A 14,889-nucleotide genomic window follows, 5' to 3' on the forward strand; every position below is an offset into this window, starting at 1 on the left:
TTGGACTCCACGAATTTTCCATTCTGGCAACTCGAACGGGAGGGGTAGAAAGGCGCAGCGGGTGGGCCCTCCCTCCAGGTGGGGATTGGAGACTCCCCTAAACACCAAGTACCTCCGGGGCCCCGTCCCTCGCCCGTTTCCCTCAACCAGATGCGCTACTCCCCTCGCACAACCGCGCCCCCTCTGGTCTCAATTAGGGCGAAAGGTTCCTAGTTCCGATCTGGGAACGGCGTACTTTTATCCCAAAACCTGACGTTAATTTTTTCCCCCAAACTAAACTGAATTAAAATTGGCCGCCCAAAACTTTTAGAATGGGGGTAGGTGAGGATGCAGCTGGAAGTCAGAGTCTAGCACACTCCACCGGGGCGGGGCGGAGGCGGAGGCGGAAGGCCGTCTCTTCGCCTTCGTCTCTCTGGGGCCCCCGGCCCCCTCCTCCGTGTTTATGCGAAGGAGCCCGAACCGCCGCCCGCAGTACCTGGGGAGTACTCAGAAGAAATTTCCGGCGGGGCGCGGGGCTCCGTCACGCCCCGAGAAGCGTGCGAGGGCGTCGAGCCTGGAGGCGGGGGCGGGCGCGGCGGGGGCGGGGCGGGGCGGGGCGGGGCCGCGCGGCGCGGTGGGTGGTCCCCGCCTCCGCGGCGGCCGGAGCTGGCGCCCCCGCCCCCCGCCGGGAGGAGCTGCGAGCTCGGTTGCCGGCGGCCGGTCCGGGGCGGCGGGCCGCGCCCCGCTGTGAGCGTTCCCCGGAGTCCCCTCGCCGCGCTCGGCCGTCGGGGGCCGCGGGCCTGGCGGGAGAAAAAGGCTCGAAGGAATGAATCGCTCCCGGCGCGGGAGGGCCCGAGTCGCGAGTTGTCTCCCCGCCCCCCGTCTCCGGACGAGCCTTCTGCTCCTGGGAGGGCGCCTTTCCAGCGGCCGCCTGGGGCCCCGGCCAATGTTTAGCTCCAGCTAGTAACACAACGGAAAGAAAAAATCGTCACAAATAAAAAATTAAAAGTAAGGGCCTTTTATTCTGCGAGAAGGGTCAAAAAGCGCGCTTCCTCTGTGTCGAGGACACATTTTATAAAGCATTTTATACTGTTTCTTTTATTGGTGACGCGAACAGTGGTTTGGGTTAGGAGTTGGGGTGACGCACTTTCCCGGTTCACCGGCATTAAGGAGCTCACCTGGCAAGGGGCTTCTTTGGGGCCTCTTGTAATGAGAACAGGAGCGGTGGTCCGCAGAACCAGGATCCAAATCCAGACTGCTTCAACTCCAAACTACCCTTCTACTTAGGTCTTTCAGCATCTAGCGCTCTGGACTTGGGACAAAAGGGTCAGGAATTTCTGCCCAAGTCTCAGGCCTTAAAGGTCTTTAGCAAAAGTTCAGAAGCTTATATTGCAGTTCATCGTTCCTAGCTAGATCCATTTCTCATTGTCTCTGGTTCTCAGTTTCTCTTTAGCATTCTTTCTCCTTGGCCTGATGCTGGGAGAGAAAATACCCCAATTTTTAAAATGGTTTCTCATTGTTATTTCATGTTTCATTTTCATTTACTCCCTGGGTTTCTGTTTCTAATAACTCTAGTCTCTAACATACGGTAGGATTAACACTAGGATCTTAGAACATCTATCGAATCTAGGCCTCAAAGGTGGGTGAATGGAAGAAGATTCTTGGGGTGTCGGAAATCAGGCTGGAGGGGCAGAAGTGGAGAGAAAGGCCTGAAGGATGGTGAAAATATGGCTGGGGCGAGGTGGCAAGAAAGATACTGCTAGTTCTGTGGGCCCTACTATTTAAACAAGGACTTGAGTCCAAGAGTGCAAATGCTCAATGAAATTCTGATTCCCTCTGAATTTGTTTTCTATTGCTGCTGTAACAAATTACCACAAGTTTAAAACAATACAAATTTGTTATCTTACAGTTCTGGAAGTCAGAATCGGAAATGGGTCTCACTGGGCTAAAAATCAAGGTGTCATCAGAGCTGAGTTCCTTCTGAGGGCTCTAGAGGATCCATCTTATAACTTCTAGAGGCTACTTGTTTGCCTGGCCCCTGTTTTCATCTTCAAAATACATCAACCTCTGCTTTTGTAGTCACATCTCCTTTATTCTCTGACTCTAACTCTCCTATGCCCCTCTGATTATATTGAGCCCACCCAGGTTATCCAGAATAATCTTCCAATTTTAAGAGTGTTAATTTAACCACATCTATAAGGTTCCTTTTACCATATTAGGTAATAAACACACAGGTTCCACGAATGAGGACATGGACATTTTGGGGTGGTCATTATTCAGCCTACTACACCTTCTTCCCACTCTCATGCATATCTTAACTGGGGGAATGGTAGGAATGAGCTATGTTGGTTACTGGCAAGAGCTTGAGGTGGGCGTTGTCTGGCCTTGGTTCTAAAAGTTACCTAACATTTATTGAGTGTTTACTGTGTGCCAGGCACATATTTATAACAAAGTTTAATGTGTGGGTCCTTTAATATGCTATTTTCTGACATGTCCTCAGCCCAAAGAGCAGATATGTTAACAAACATGGTCAGGGACCAGTTTCAAAAAGGGGACACAGAAAGCTTCTTCTCCGCAAGCGTTCCCTTGGGCCATTACTCTAAAGAGGTCAGAAGCATTTTGTAAATCACACCCTCTCCCTACAAAAAATAAATTAAGAGTATTTTGATATTCCAAATTGCCATAGAAAAGACACTTAGAGAAGGGAATAAAGTGAAGAGTAACCATGCTCTAGAATTTATATTGCAGGTTAAGCCTCTAGAGGCTTTTCACTATCATACTGGGAACCTGATAAATCAATCACATGAATGGAATAGCATAGATACTCCAGTCACATTTTCAACCATCAGTACTCACTGACTAATAAACACAGTGATGAGAGGAAGGGGTAATTACTAATAATGTTAGGACATATAGATTATGGTATGAGAAAGAAGTAACAGATTCATCTGTCATGTACACTAGATTGCATTCCAGAGGGTAAAATAATTATTTTAAAACAAAACAAAACAAAAATTAAAAATGGATCCTATTGATCCTAGCTGTAGGGAGCTAGAGTGGACAACTTTTCAGTGCACCTACCCAGCTCATAATGATTCTTCCTTCTTTGGAAGTAGGTCCCCTACCCCTCAAGCCATTGGGGTGAGTCATAAGGAGCCATATTTGTACTGTAAGGCATTGTCTCCCAGACAGAGCTAACCAGATCAGTCTTAGGCACTGTACTACTTTCCTAGAGCTACTGTAACAAAGTACCACAACCTGGGTGGCTTAAAACAATGGAAACTTATTGCCTTACAGTTCTGGAGGCCAGAAGTTCAAAATCAAGGTGTTGGTAGGGCCATACTTCTCCTGGCACCTCTAGGGGAGGATCTTCTCTTGCCCTTTCCAGCTTCTGGTTAAACCTCCAGAGCCTTCACCTTGGTTGGCACTCCTTGGTTTATGACAGCTTAACTGCAACCTCTGTCTCCATCTTCACATGGCAATCTTCCCTCTATGTCTGTGTCCCAATTTCCTCTTATCAGAAAGACACCAACTATGTTGGAATAGGGGGCCATCCTACTCCTGTATGACCTCTTCTTAACTAATTACATCAGCAATGACCGTATCTTCAAATGAGGCCCCATTCTGGGGAACTGAGGAGTTTAGGTTACTTAGGGCTCTCCTTTCTAAAGAAGAGGAACGAGAAACACTATTCAACCCATAACAGTTACCTAGCTCAAATAGTGCCAGAGTTCCTTCCCTGGGATTTGGTATTGAGAATGGGATTCTAGTCACAGCCTGAGCTGACTGGTCTGGTGAAGAAAGATAAGCAAATGGAAACTGAGGCTCAGCCTTCTCACCCTTTAAGAACTAAGTAGCAGAGAAAGTCTATTTACAGAAAAAGAAGAATGAAGTAAATGGGGGGTGGGGAGGCAGAGAAAAAAGGGGCAGAGGAAGGATGCTCCGGGTGGCAGCTTTTACTATGATCCTACAACCTTTCTGCAGCTCCACTGGGTTCCCAGCCTTGGGTTCCCTGAGATACTGTAGGCTTCCCAAAAAGCTTAGTCTCTTTGCTTAAGGAAACTTAATGCGGGGCAGCCCAGGTGGCTCAGTGGTTCAGCGCCGCCTTCAGCCCAGGGCGCGACCCTGGAGTCCCGGGGTTGAGTCCCTGGGCTCCCTGCATGGAACCCTCGGGCTCCCTGCATGGAGCCTGCTTCTCCCTCTGCCTGTGTCTCTCTCTGCCTTTCTCTCTCTCATGAATAAATAAACAAATAAATAATTTTTTAAAAAAGAAAATGTGGTTTCTGTTCCTTACAAGCAAAGCTAATAGAAAAGCTATAATCAGAATAAGATACCCTATTAGTTTTCCTTGCTATTATAACAACTTACCACAAACTTAGAGTTCAAAACAAGACAAATTTATTATGCAGTTCTGTAAGTCAGATTTTAGCCCATTGGTATGGGTCTCACTGGGCTAAAATCAAAGTGTTGGCAGGGCTGCATTCCATTCTGGAGGTTCCAGGGAAGAGTCTCTTTCCTTGACCTCTCCAGCTCCTGGAAGCCCCTTCTTCCATCTTTAAAGTCAGCGACACAATTTGTCAGGTTCTCTACAGCCAGAAAAGTTTTCTTCCTTTTAAGGACTCAAGTGATTGGCTTGAACTCACCTGCCTAACACAAGCTACTCTGCCCACCTCAAGGTCCTTAACTTTAATCTCATCCATCTGCAAAGTCCCTTTTGCCACGCAAGGTGTCATATTCACAGGTTCAGGGATTAGGATGTGAACATTTTTAGGACCCATTATTTTGCCTTCCACAGATGCATAACAAAATGTGTCATGACCGTTTGTAATAAGATGGATGGCTGAGAGTTTAATGATCTTTCTTTGTACTGTTTCTTTCTCTTGTAAAATTGTTTCATTTTATTTGAACAACTCATTCTGAAGCTTTGGCCTCCTAAAGCTCTTTTTGAGGAACACAGGGTCAGCTCTGTCAGATTCAAGTACCTTTATTTAGCTGCCATCTCATAACTGAATGTTTAACTATCCTGGGAAGACACTGAACGAGGATGTATTCCCAAAAGACCCGATGGGAGCCAGGAAGGAAGAAACAGAATGAAATCAAATTGCTTATTCCTCACTAAAGAATCACATGTATTAAAATGTTATTACCAAAAAAAAAAAAAAAAGCAATTTTGAAATTTCTCTGAACAGAGAGTCTGGGGCAGATACCTTGATAAAGGTGTTATTTCTGGCAGAAGGCTGTAAGGGCCAATTTATGTATAGACACAAAAAGGAAATGTACATCTGCAGGAATTCAGATAAACTCATGTAGTCAACAAAGACAAATGGTCCAGGTGCCATTCTATGACTGGGCACACAGTGGAGAACACAAGTTCCTGCCTTCCTAACTCTACTGAAGGATATAGATTTATATAAAATATGTTATATCTTATACATTACATATATATAATGTCAGGAAGAAAATAAAGCAGGATATGAAGAAAAATAAAGCAGGATAGAAAGATAGAGAGTGATGGAAGAGGTACTATTTTGGATGAAGCAGTTTAAAAATGCTTCAAATTTAAAAAGAACATTTTTTTGGAAACAATTATAGACTCACAGGAGGTTGCAAAGAAACGTACAAAGAAGTCCCATGCACTTTTTCCTCATCTCCCCCAATGTTAGCATTTTATGCAATTATAGTACTGCATCAAAACCAAGAAATCAACATTAGTGTAATCCATAGAGCTTGTCCAGATTTCACCGGTTATACCTGAACTCATTTGAGTACGTGTGTATTAATAATTCTAGGTAATTTTTTAAAAATATTTTATTTATTTATTCATAGAGACAGAGAGAGAGAGGCAGAGACACAGGCAGAGGGAGAAGCAGGCTCCATGCAGAGAGCCTGATGTGGGACTCGATCCCCGGTCTCCAGGACACGCCTTGGACTGCATGCGGCGCTAAACCACTGCACCACCAGGGCTGCCCAATTCTAGGTAATTTTAACATATGTGTAGCCTTGGGTAATCATCATGACGATCAAGGTACTGACCTATATATATGAATTATACTCAAAGCTATTACAAAGAAATTCTTAACTGTGCCATCATCACAAGACACATCAGTGTTACCTCTGTAGCCACACCCATCCTTCCCCACCATCACTAGCCCCTGGCAATCACTAATTTGTTCTCTAACTCTATCATTATGTATTTCATGCTACATAAATGAAATCATGCAGTAGGTACCCTTTTCAGATTCTTTTTTTTTTTTTTCACTCAGTATAATTCCCTTGAGATCCATCAAAGTGACACATATCACTAGTTTTTTCCTTTTTATTTCTGAGTAGTGTTCCCTGGTATGGATGTACTGGAGTTTGTTTAACCATTCACCCATTAAAAGATGTTTGGTTAGTTTCCAATTTTGAGCTATTACAAATAAAATGGCTACAAACATTTGTGTACAAGTTCCTGCGTGAAAATAAGTCTTTATTTCTCTTGGCCAAATGCCCAGGAGTGTGATTGCTGGGTTATATGGTAAGTGTATGTATGGTTTTTCCAGAGACTGACAAACTGTTTTCTAGAGGAGCTGTATCATTTTGTGTTCCCCAGCAACGTATGAGTGATCCAATTTCTCCACAGCCTTGCCAACATTTGGTGTTAATCACAGCTTTTCATTTTAGCCATTTTGATAAGTATGTTATGATATCTCATTGTGGTTTAATTTGCATTTCTCTAATGACTAATGTTGTTGAATATCTTTTCATGTATTTATTTGCCACCAATATATTCTCTGCCTGTGCATGTCTTGCCCATTTTCTAATTGGATTTTTTTTTTTTTGGTTTTTTATTTTTTTTTTATTTTATTTTTTTAAATTTTTATTTATTTATGATAGTCACACACAGAGAGAGAGAGAGAGAGAGAGAGAGAGAGGCAGGCAGAGGGACATAGGCATAGGCAGAGGGAGAAGCAGGCTCCATGCACCGGGAGCCCGATGTGGGATTCGATCCAGGGTCTCCAGGATCGCGCCCTGGGCCAAAGGCAGGCGCCAAACCGCTGCGCCACCCAGGGATCCCTTTTTTGGTTTTTTAATGCTGAGTTTTGAGAGCTTTTAAAAATATATTCAAGGGGCACCTGGGTGATGCCAGTTGGTTCAGCATCTGCCTTCAGCTCAGGTCATGATCCCAAGGTCCTGGGATCCAGTCCCATGTTGGACTCTGCTCAGCAGGGAGCCTCTTCTCCTTCTCTCTCTGCCTGCAGCTCACCCTGCTTGTGTTCTCTCTCTCTCTCTCAAATAAATAAATAAAATCTTTTTTAAAAAATAAATAAATAATAAAAGTAAATAAATGTTCCAGACATTAGACCTTTGTCAGATATGTGATTTGCAAATATTTTCTCCCAGTCTATAATTTGTCTTCTCATTCTCTTAACAGTGTCTTTTGGGATCCCTGGGTGGCGCAGCGGTTTGGCGCCTGCCTTTGGCCCAGGTCACGATTCTGGAGACCCAGGATCGAATCCCGCGTCGGGCTCCCGGTGCATGGAGCTTGCTTCTCCCTCTGCCTGTGTCTCTGCCTCTCTCTCTCTCTCTCTGTGACTAACATAAATAAATAAAAATTAAAAAAAATTAAAAAAAAAAACAGTGTCTTTTGCAGCAGAAAGTTTTAAATTCTGATGAGGTCCAATGTATTGATTTTTTTCTCTTCTTGTTCATTCTTTTTGTGTTAAGTCTAAGAACTCTTTGCCTAGTCATAGGTCCTGAAAAAATTTCTGTATGTTCTTCCCTAGAAGTTTTATAGTTTTACATTTAAGTGTATGATTACTTTTGAGTTAATTTTTGTACAAAGTGTGACGTGTACATTGAGTTTCATATTCTTTCTTATGGATGTCTAATTACCCCAGTACCATTTATTGAAAAGGTTCTCCTTCCTCCATTGAATGTCTTTTGCTCTTTGATAAATTTAATTGGGCACATTTGTGGGCTTGTTTCTGAGATCTCTATCAGTCCCATTGGTGACTATATCTCCTTTCAACCAATATCACACTATCATGATTACTGCAGCCCTATAGTAAGCCTGAATATCAAGAAATGGTTTCTTGTTTTGGCTAATCTAGAGACTTTCACTTTCCACACAAATTTTAGAATAAGCTTGTCTATGTCTAATACAGAAATTGCTGAGATTTTGATTAAAATTATGTTAAACCTAGACGTTTAGGGCAAATTGACATCTTTACTACATTGAAGGGTATGTCTTTCCAAGGGTTTAGGTTGTCTTTTATTTCTTTCATCAGCATTTTTTAATTCTCATCATAGATCCTATACTTATTTTTGTCAGATTTATACTTAAGAACTTTATTTTCTTTGGAGCAATTTATAAAGCATGCTTTCTTCAGGGAGAGTATTTGAATAGAGACCTGAATGAAACAAGAACATGAGTACAAAGGTCCTGAGGCAGGAACTTTCTTGGTGTATATAAAGAATAGCAAGAAGAACAGCATGCTTGAGGTGGAGTGAGCTACAAAAAGAGTATCAGCAAATGAGATCCAGGTTGTCAGGGATTAACTGGGGCTTGAAGTTATGATGATTCTGTAGGATTTTACTGTAAATGTGATGAGATGCCATCAAAAAGTTTTGAACACAGAGGTGACATGGCCCAATTTCTGTTTTAGAAGGACTGTCCTGGCACTGGAAAATAGGCTTTAGGAAGTTAAGGGGAAACAGGAAGCTCTCTGAGTGGCTCAGGTGACAGAGACTGGCAGCCCAGACCAGGTTGGCAGCTGTGGAGGTGATGAGGAATAGTTGGAGTCTAGATATATTTCAAAGGTATAGCTGAGGGGATCCCTGGGTGGCGCAGCGGTTTGGCGCCTGCCTTTGGCCCAGGGCGCGATCCTGGAGACCGGGGATCGAATCCCACGTCAGGCTCCCGGTGCATGGAGCCTGCTTCTCCCTCTGCCTGTGTCTCTGCCTCTCTCTCTATCTGTGTGTGACTATCATAAATAAATAAAAATTAAAAAAAAAAAAACAAAGGTATAGCTGAGAGAACTGGGTGTGAGATGTTAGAGAAAGAGAAGATTTGAGGATGACTCTATGGTTCTTGGCCAGTGCAGCCAGTTGAAGAGCAGTGCCATTTTCTGGGAAGAGGAAAACTTTGTTCTTTGGCATAAAAACAAAAATTGTCACTGCCTAGAAAAGACCTATCCCAGTGTGCAGTCCCAGACCAGCCACATTTCTGCAATGTTGGCTACTAGTTGGACTTTGAGAAAATACGGAGATGGCACTGTAGGAAGGATGTTGGAGATTAAAGAAGGGAAATGAAACCAATAGTTAATAAGCACATTAAGGACCAAGATTTGTCTTGCTACTTCCTATTAATCCTTATTAGTTTCCTGATAGCTAAGTAGTAATATGCTTTTCTCTTTTCTTTTTTAAATTGCTATAAAATATATATATAACACAAGTTATCATTTTAACCATTGTAAGTTTATACTTTGGTGGCATTAAATATATTTACAATGTTGTGTTATCATCATCACTATCTATATCCAAAATGTTTTCATCATCCCTAACAAAAATTCTACCCATTAAACAATAACTCCCCTTTCCTCCCTCTTCTGTCCCTAGTAAACCATATTTTTTTTTAAAAAAAAAAAGAAGATTTATTTATTTATTTATTCATGAGAGACACAGAGAGGCAGAGACATAGGCAGAGGGAGAAGCAGGCTCCCTATGGGGAGCCTGATGTGGGACTCCATCCCAGGACCCCAGGATCATGACCTGAGCTAAAGGCAGATGCTCGGCCACTGAGCCACCCAGATGCCCCCTAGTCAACAATATTGTATTTTCTCTCTATGAATGTGCCTATTCTAAGTGGCTCATTATAAGCAGAGTCATTCACTCTTCATCCTTCTGTATCTAGCTTATTTCACTCAGCATATAGTTTTCAAGATTCATCCATGTTATAGTACATATCAAAATTTCACTCACTTTTATAGCAGAATAACATTTCACTGTATGCATATACCACATTTGTTTATCCATTCATCTGTTAACAAACACTTGTGTTGTTTCCACCTTTTGGCTATTGTGAATAGTGCTGCTGTGGGTATTCATGTACACGTGTCTGTCTGACTTCCTGCTGTCAGTTCTTTTGGACATATACCTAGAGATGGAATTGCTGGGTCATGTGGCAATTCTATGTTTAGCCTTTGAGAGAACCATGAAAATCTCCATAGCAGTTGCACCATTTTCTGTTCCCACCAGCAATGCACGAGTGTTCCCATTTCTCCCTGTTCTTGCCAAACCTTGTTATCTTCTGTGTGTGTATGTGTGTTTTAATAGCCATTCTAGTATAATAGCTGTGAAGTCATATCTCATTGTGATTTTGCATTTCCCTAATGACTAATGGTGTTGAGCATCTTTTCATGTGCTTACTGGCCATTTGTAGATCTTCTTTGGAGAAATGTCTACTCATGTCTTTGCCCCCTTTTTTTTTTTTTTTTTCTTTGCCCCTTTTTAAATTAGGTTGTGGTATTGTTGAGAATTTGGCGTGCTTTATGTATCCTAGACATTAATCCCTTATTAGATATATGATTTGCAAATATTTTCTCCCATTCTATAGGTTGTTTTGAGTTTTTTTGCTTTTCTGATAGTATCCCTTAATGCACAAAAGTTCCTTATTTTGATGAAGTCCAACTTACCTATGTTCTCTTTTATTGCCTATGCTTTTGGTGTCATAGCCATGAAATTGGTCCCAAATTTAATGTCACGCATATTTTCTCTAATGTCCTTTTCCTGAGAGTTTTAGCTCTTACATTTAGGCTTTGATTCATTTTTAGTTAATTTTTATACATTATATAAGATAAATATACAACTTCACTCTTTTGCATATAAATATCCAGTTGGTTTTTTTTTTAATTCATGAGAGACACAGAGAGAGAGGCAGAGACATAGGCAGAGGGAGAAGCAGGCTCTCTGTGGGGGGCCTGATGTGGGACTCCACCCCAGGACACCCCCTCCCCCATCACACCCTTAGCCCAAGGCAGGTGCTCAACCACTGAGCCACACAGATGCTTCCATTCTTTTGCATATAAATATCCAGTTTTCAGGGATCCCTGGGTGGCTTAGGGGTTTAGCGCCTGCCTTTGGCCCGGGCGCGATCCTAGAGTCCTGGAATCGAGTCCCATGTCAGGCTCCTGGCATGGAGCCTGCTTCTCCCTCCTCCTGTGTCTCTACCTCTCTCTCTGTGTGTGTGTCTATAATAAATAAATAAATAAATAAATAAATAAATAAATAAATAAATAAATATTTAAAAAATAAATATCCAGTTTTCTTATCATTATTTGTTGAAAAAACCATCCTTTCCCAACTGAATACTTTTGGCACCCTTGCAGAAAATCAATTGGCCATATATGTGAGGGTTGGCTCTTATGCTCCCTGTTCTATTTTATTGGCTGTCTTTATGTCAGTATCATACTGTTTTATTTTTTTTAAGGTTTTATTTATTTATTCATGAGAGACACAGAGAGAGAGAGGTAGAGACATAGGCATAGGGAGAAGCAGGCTCTCTGGGGGGAGCCCCTTGCAGGAGTCAGTCCCAGGACTGCAGGGATCAGCCCTGAGCCAAAGGCAGACAGATGCTTAACTGCTGAGCCACTGTCTGCCACTGAGCCGTGGTGTCCCAGTACCATACTGTTTTAATTACTGCAGCCGTGTAGTAAGTTTCAAAGTTGGGACTCTCCCAATTTTATTAGTCCTTTTCTTTTTTAAGTATTTATTTTATTTTATTTTATTTATTTATTTTTAATTTTTAAAAAGATTTTATTTATTTACTTGAGAGAGAGAGCACAAGTAGGGGGGATGGGGGAGTGGCAGAGGAAGAGAGAGAAGCAGGCTCTCCACTGAGCAAGGAGTGCAACGTGGGGCTGAATTCTAGGACTCTGGTATCATGACAGACTCTTAAGGGACTGAGCCACTCAAACGCCCCTATTAATCCTTTTCAAGATTGTTTTGGCTATTTCAGAGGCCTTTGCAATTCTGTATGTATTTGAAGGTTAGCTTTTCCATTTCTGTGAAAAAGGCTATTGGAATTTTAATAGGGAGTGCATTGAATCTGTAGATTGCTTTAGGTAGTATTGACATCTTCCTATCCATGAACACAGAATGTCTTTCCATTTATTTAGGTTTTCTTTAATTTTTTCAAGCAATGTTGTATAGTTTTTAGTGCATAAATCTTTTTACCTTATCTCCTTGGTCAGATTTATTCCTATTTAATTCTTTTAGATGCTCTATAAATGGAATTGCCATCTTAATTTCCTTTTCAGGTTGTTTACTGCTCATGTATAGGAACACAATCAATGGGGAGATGATGTGCCTGGGTGGCTCAGTTCATTGTTTGCCTTCCGTTCAGGTCATGACCTCAGCATCCTAGGATCAGCTCTCTGTTCAGCAGAGGGTCTGCCTCACCTCCCTCTGTGTGCACTTGCTCATGCTCTCTCTCTCTTTCATTCTCTCTCTCTCTCTCTCACGCACACACACACACACACACACACATACACACACTTGCTCTCTCTCTCAAGTAAATAAATAAAATATTTTTAAAAAGATAAACAATAATGTATCTTTTTTTTTAAAGGAAGAAATAGGGACTTAGAATGAGTTGTTCAGGGACACCTGGGTGGCTCAGTGGTTGAGTGACAACCTTTGGCTTAGCTATGATCCTGGGGTCCTGGGATTGAGTCCCACAAGAGGCTCCCCGCAAGGGGCCTGCTTCTCCCTCTGCCTCTGTCTGTCTCTCATGAATAAATAAACAAATAATCTTTTTAAAAAAAGTTGTTCAAAGGTCCTTGGCTAGTAAGGTCCAACTCAGTCTCTAACTCCAAATCTGTTGTGCTACCTCTCTGAGGAGGTAGTTTACCCAGCCCCTTTCCCATATTGTCCTTTCTCTCTAACTTGATGTTCTTAGTTGCAAAGTAAGTAACACTAGAAAAAGAAGAAAATGGAACACTGCAACAACTATGCTTTAAATTCTGGCCAGTGTGACAATCGAACCTATGTAAGGAGGTAACTAAGTTCTCAAGGATACCCATGATATTCCATAGATATATTCACTTCCATTCTTTTAGAGTGGAGGGCCCAGAGGCAAATAACAAAGAGTCAACATTGAATGTGTGACCTCCAAATGCCAAAATGGTTGGTGAGAATGACTCAGAAATCAAGAAGCTATTTGTAGCAAATCAAGTACTGTAATGCATTGTCAACACAGGAGAGTTTCTCATGACCCTGACAGAAGGATTGTGTCATAGTACATAGATGAGGTTAATACTCTTGAGGAACTGAGTGCGGGTGGCTCAGGCTCAGGAGAGGTACACTTTGCAGCCTGCCACCAGGCTGGAGACGAAGAGTATGTCAAGTAACACTGGAGAGTCTCTTAACGGCTGTGGCAGTCTTGCTATGCCTGCAAGAAGGGGATGGATGAGCATTGTCCAAGACCCTGAATGCTATTCAGGAACCACCAGATTCTCTTCTCCAGTCCCCACTGAATACTTTTCTTTCTCTCCCAAACCTGCTGTCTCACAGGATTTCTGAATCTCCACCTCCTGCTGATTTTGTGGAATAGGATAGGCAATTTAAATGTGGAGACATGACTATTGTTGCAGCTGCCACTGATGGGAACCTGGCCCAATAGCTGAGGACAGTGCTATGAGAATTTCCTCAGTCTACTTTCCTGATGCTTCCTGCCTAGGCCAGCAAGATATCCAGAAAGGAATGCTGAAGGCCGGTAAACAGGAGTGTACTTCCATGTATATTTCTATTACACACACACACATACGCAAACACAGAGTAGAATATCTTCTCCCTTCTCCCGAAGAGAAGAACATTCTGTCCAGAAGATAATACCTTAGGATCTACTCAGTTTGCCCTCTTCTGTCTCCAGTGTAAAGGTGCTCTATTGCAGTGAGGTATTCTTCCTCAGACCTGCCAAGAAATCTCAGACAAGGAATGGTAGAGTCTTCATACCTAATGAATTGCTAACATTTTTAGGTGGGGAGGTAAGGAGTTGCCAGAGCTCATGTGTAGGTTCCTCCTAATATGTAGAATACTGAGAAATCCCACAGGATTTCCAAGCTGCCTCAGTAACAACAGGATAGAAAATAGGTGAAGAAAATTCACAAAGCAAAATGTTAGCATGGCATCAGGTAACTTTCTCTGTGGCTCAGACTTTAGACATGTTATAACAGCATTTCATTTATATCACAGAAAAAATTAATCAAGTAGATAATAACGTTTTAAATGATTTTTCCAGTGGGAATATTATGCTATAATGACACACTCTATTCTTACTTCCTCCATAAATCACTAGTGACTTCCCTTAAAATGACCCCTTGCCTCCAGCCTCTTGTCTTTCAGACCATCCCCACATTGCCTCATCAATGTTCTTAAGCATATCAATCCTCTAATCAAAAATCTGCTGTTTCCTTGTTGCCAACAGAATTAAACCTTAATTCTTCTATGTCACTGGAGGTCTCTTATCAATCATTTTCCCTCCTTATCCTCTACTGATTGCCAGGCCAGTCACGCTCTGGGGTATAGTCATATTTCCTCCACTTGTAATGCCAGCTCTATTCCTCTCTACTTTTCTAACTCTTCCTTCTCACATTTCAGGGCTGGATTCAAATCCCACCACCTCCACTTCTACCCATACCAATATCTCCCTGTTATAAATTCCTATTGCACACTCACTGTACACTTCATTTGGGCAGCTTATTTATCGAGTGATTAATATGCATGTCTGACTGCACTAGATGCTTTGTGACTACAGAGACTAGAATAAGGTCCCTGCCCTGGTGGAGAAGACTTTGCTGCTTTATCATGATGTATTACTATCTCCTGAGGGCAAGGCTGTCTCCACAGTAAAATGTAAGTTCTCAAGTT

The sequence above is a fragment of the Canis aureus genome, chromosome 18 (genome assembly GCF_053574225.1).
Source record: "Canis aureus isolate CA01 chromosome 18, VMU_Caureus_v.1.0, whole genome shotgun sequence".
NCBI lineage: Eukaryota > Metazoa > Chordata > Mammalia > Carnivora > Canidae > Canis > Canis aureus.